General features: G+C 35.8%; 1 protein-coding gene across 1 annotated transcript in view; it reads left to right on the plus strand.

Moving 5' to 3' along the window:
* The window catches only part of LOC122252101 (E3 ubiquitin-protein ligase TRIM23), an 18,356-nt gene extending 15,741 nt beyond the window's left edge, over positions 1-2,615 (plus strand). The window contains exon 11 of the mRNA XM_086550347.1: positions 1-2,615. This exon is cut by the window's left edge and continues 1,376 nt beyond it. The gene's annotated coding sequence lies outside the window, so the exon portion shown is untranslated.
* Positions 2,616-5,000: the final 2,385 nt, after the last annotated feature.

The raw sequence follows: 5,000 nt of genomic DNA on the forward strand, positions 1-5,000 counted from the left end.
CTCTCTCTCTCTCTCTCTCTCTCTCTCTCTCTCTCTCTCTCTCTTTCTCTCTTTCTCTCTCTCTCTCTCTCTCTCTCTCTCTCTCCCTCTGTCTCTCTCTCTCTCTCCCTCTGTCTCTCTCTCTCTCTCCCTCTGTCTCTCTCTCTCTCTCCCTCTCTCTCTCTCTCTCTCTCTCTCTCTCTCTCTCTCTCTCTCTCTCTCTCTCTCTCTCTCTCTCTCTCTCTCTCTCTCTCTCTCTCTCTCTCTCTCTCTCTCTCTCTCTCTCTCTCTCTCTCTCTCTCTCTCTCTCTCTCTCTCTCTCTCTCTCTCTCTCTCTCTCTCTTTCTCTCCCTCTCTCCCTCTCTTTACGTTACTTAGGTTCATTATTTTTTAATATTATGTTTATCAAAAAATCTTAGTCGGTAACAACTAAAACACAGTTGAAATTATATGCATAATTTTGTATGTACTTTGTATTTATTATCTCTGTTATTTAAAAGAATAGGAATGGAGGCAAGAACATCATATCACATGAAACCATATGATTTATGATATATAAAGTTGGATAGAAAATGAATGCTATGTGTGTGTGTAATTGTGTGAAATTACAGTGATGATGATTTTTCATATCTTGGCTATTCATTGTGCAAGTCATCTTTATAATATATAATTTATTCAGTAATACTAATTTTATTATTTTAATTTTGTTTCAAAGGAGCCTGTAATGTGTGGTTTTCTTTGAAAAAAAAAAAACTATATTCAAGCATTTTTTTATTGTAGCTTTCTTTGTATAGGAAGGGTTGAAAGCCCTCCGAGTCTAATGAGGAAAAAGTTCATCTCGTTTTTGAAAATATGTAAGGATTAGTATATTGTCTGAGTTCATCAAAGTAAATAACATCTGTAACTTCTCTTTTATACAGAAGAGGAAATGAAAATGCCTGTAGCTACATTAATATTACATGCAAGCATTTCAAAATTACTTAGTAGACGGGGAAGGCTCTTAAGATTGAATGGGAGTCCTCTCTCTGTGCTGTTGTTTTTCACTAATGATTTTTCTCATTGTTTACATATTGAATCTTACTCTTTAGTGAGTTAGTAGTATTTAGGGTACTTCAGAATCTCTTTTTCTGTCTCTTGAGCTCTGTGAGAGATATCAAATTCTTCAGCTTGAATGAGGTCTTGGAAATACAAGTTTTATACTCGACAGAATATCTTATATGAAGTGAATATATAAAGGTATGAATATGATGTGATGACTGAATGAAAACCCTAGTCAAGAAATATGCTTTATTTTATGATGTGCTTACAATATTCATATTGTATGGGAGATCCTGGAAAGGGAGTGAATGACAAAAGGCAAATCATTAAGCAATAAACAGGTATGCATGAAATTATACTTGATTTGAATGATCTATAGTCTAGTAGAATTATTAATATATACATATATTTTTAAAAGAGACTATTTAAAGGTAAGATATGTGAAAATTCTGGCCATATCTAAATATTGCACCAACCAATAGCCATGGAACCAAATTAATATAGAACGTTAAGGACATGTTATGTGCTTTCACATGGCACTTGAAGTCATTATATCATAACAGTAGTGATACACCACAAACATTTCCATGAGGGAATAGTTATAGGACAGAAAGAAGTGTAGATTGAATTTTCTATCAAGTTTTATTATTATTGTATTACACTTACAGTATAATAATTCAAAGCCTTTAACGAATGTGCACACTTTTTCATATTTTTTAGATTTTTAGCACAATGTTCTCTAATACGAAGCTGGGAGTCTCTTTCCTAGATGGCTACAAATGTATATTTGTAATAGAGATTTATTGAACGAAGTTGTCATTGTCATTTAATGGTAATTCAACTTCCTGAAAGTTGGTAATGCACATCAAACATATCATCGTAACATATAAACACCAGTTGATATGTTTTGCAGTGCTAATATAAACTTTCATTTCTGACTAGTTGTTTTAATGATCCTGTTTTAGGTATGCCATATTGTTATTTATATACTAAGAGTGTATTTATTTTGTGCAAATTGTATACATTTTAGCATTGTTTTCAGGTTCTGAATGTAATTATAGTTTGCATACAATTATGGCTCGTAATATACTTACAATCTAGAATTTAACTTAATTATGCATGCTAAAATAAACATTGTCTAGCAAGCACTAGGGAAAAATATATTTACTTTAGGTCATTATTTATCAACACAACAAAATCAAGAATGATTTTATTTTCAAAAACAACAATAATTACCACATCAAAGATAATTTGACCTTTGATGTGTTAATTGGCAATCATTGTTTATCGCTGCAATTTTGCCTCAGAACCTTTGCAAGGTTATAGTGTTTGTGTACATATATTGCTTGAAATGGTCATTAACTACAATTTGATATTACCTGATATTTACTGAAGCATATTCACCATACATGCATTGCATTACATGTGTTATGTTATGAATAAGCTGAACTCTACTTTTATCATATCCCTAATAAAGGATATGGTTTTATGTATTACTGATAGTCGATTCCACTTTATAGCGGAGTAAATTTTGGTAAAGAAATGTTAATCATGTGTACTAGATCTGTTTTGAAAATAAAATAATCAGAAATGGAAAAGTTTCTTGTATTTCCCTCATCTATGTAAGGTTGATATTTTTTATCACTATCTTTTCTCTTTTAGAACTGACTTTTTCCCTTCCACTGTTTCAGATGACTTGAGGTTGCAGTGAATGAGATAAAAATAGGAAGTTTGAAATAGGCAGAGAACTTGGTCAATACATATGATGTCTAACCTCTAGTACTACCATCACTTTCTCTCTCTTTGTACTTTTATTCCTCCCTACTCCTCCCTCCCTCACTCTCTTTTTCTGTCTGTTTGTCTGTCAATTTGTCTGTCAATGGTGTAGGCCTTACTATAAGGATCCAGTTTAAGACCGCTTCTCTTTTCAATATATTTTAGCGGTATTGGGAACATAAGTAAGTTTTCATTCTTTATGCAGATAACAGTAACGTATATTACAACCATACAGATATCAATTCAGTGATCCATAGGAATAAAACTAAATCTATTACATAGTGGAACCAAATTTATTGTGATGATATAACTCCTAACGTTGATAACATTCAACACAATGTACCGCCCTTTAAACTCAGCAGCAATTAATCAAACAAGCAAAAGGTACCAAATTTCTCAATTACTATCAACTCCTGTCTATCTTGGACCAATTATAATATTCATAGCATAAGTAATAGAAGTGACAAGCATGTAGGGATAACCATTCACGCCATAAGTGTGTTGATACGCTTGTTTCATTCTGTAATATTTTTGAATCTGATATGCTGTCAGATAGATTGGGGTGCCACCAGTAACAGTAAAATTTGTCTCTGATTTGTCCTAAACAAGAACGATCGTATGTATGTAAAGACAATTTTAAGAAATTAGGAATATTTAAAATCAGTAACATTGATACCAGTCGTTCTTCAACATTTGTATGTCACTTTATTAACATTCTCTTAACTTAATTAACTTTTCATTTCGGAGTAATGACATAATGACTTATATGGAATACCTGTTTTTTCCCTGCCAAAATATAAACTAATATCCAGCTATTAAACCTTGATATTTGAAAAGCTTTATTAAGCACAAGTCATCTTCTGACAAATTGTGATGCGATTATCTTTGGGATTAGTATAACTGTTTCATATCAGTCACAATGTCGACACATATTTCAATAAACTTTTTTACTAGTTGATACCGGGGTGAATGTATACCCCCCCCCCGTGACGCCATATTTATACATGTACTATCGGCTAAGGTGATTGCTTGATTTTATTAGCAAGATATATTTTGTATTATAATGATAATTCGAATGATGTTTACAACAGGCCTAATCATGCAAAAGTGTATCTTTGGAGAAACATGATCTTGAATAGCGAATGTTCATCTGAGATTTATATAATTATATTTGAGCCTCTCCTGCTTACCACTTCCTTGAATAAACGGGAAAAAAGTTCATATAACCTCAGAATCGCCTCTGCCATCTGCCTTTACCTATTATTTATACCCTGGAGAAAAAAATCGATTTCGACACCGTCTAAGATGTGTGTATATGTGTATGTGTAAGTGTAAGTGTAAGTGTGTGCATGTGTGTGTGTGTGTGTATGTGTAAGTGTGTGCATGTGTGTGCATGTGTGTGTGTGAGGGAGTGTGTATGTGTGTGTGTATGCGTGTGTGTGTGTGTGTGTGTGTGTGTGTGTGTGTGTGTGTGTGTGTGTGTGTGTGTGTGTGTGTGTGTGTGTGTGTGTGTGTGTGTGTGTGTGTGTGTGTGTGTGTGTGCGTGTGTAAGTATGTGTGTAAGTATGTGTGTGTATGTGTTCGTGTTCGAAAAAAATGCGACTCCGGAATTCAGTCCACCAAAGCCTACAGGCAGACCATCGCCATTGATTTAACCTTATGCTTATGCCAGTTTACTAATATATATTTCTATATAGAAAATACTTCCGTAATTTCGAAATATTGTGAAGAAAAATCCAGATGGTTTAACAAGAGAATTGTTAACTCAAAAGGCCCTCCCATTTCGCAACACTGTAATGAATAACCATGAATATAAATGGTCAACGATTGGTATGATCAACATTATTCAGTTTCACTTCCTTCCACGAACGACCATTCATTATCCTAACGCTCACTACCCCTCTACCCCCCCGTACCATACCCACCCACCTCCTTCCCCCCCTCGTACCCCACCCACCCTCCTCCTTCCCCCCGTACCCCACCCACCCACCTCCTTTCCCCTCCCCCCTACCCCACCCACCACCTCCTTTCCCCTCCCCCCTCCCCCACCCACCACCTCCTTTCCCCTCCCCCCTACCCCACCCACCACCTCCTGACCCCTCCCCCCTACCCCACCCACCACCTCCTTTCCCCTCCCCCTTACCCCACCCACCATCTCCTTTCCCCTCCCCCCTACCCCACCCACCATCTCCTTTCCCCTCCCCCCT

Source organism: Penaeus japonicus, unplaced genomic scaffold (genome assembly GCF_977035675.1).
Source record: "Penaeus japonicus unplaced genomic scaffold, GWHDUDI00000001_assembly GWHDUDI00000023, whole genome shotgun sequence".
Taxonomy (NCBI): domain Eukaryota; kingdom Metazoa; phylum Arthropoda; class Malacostraca; order Decapoda; family Penaeidae; genus Penaeus; species Penaeus japonicus.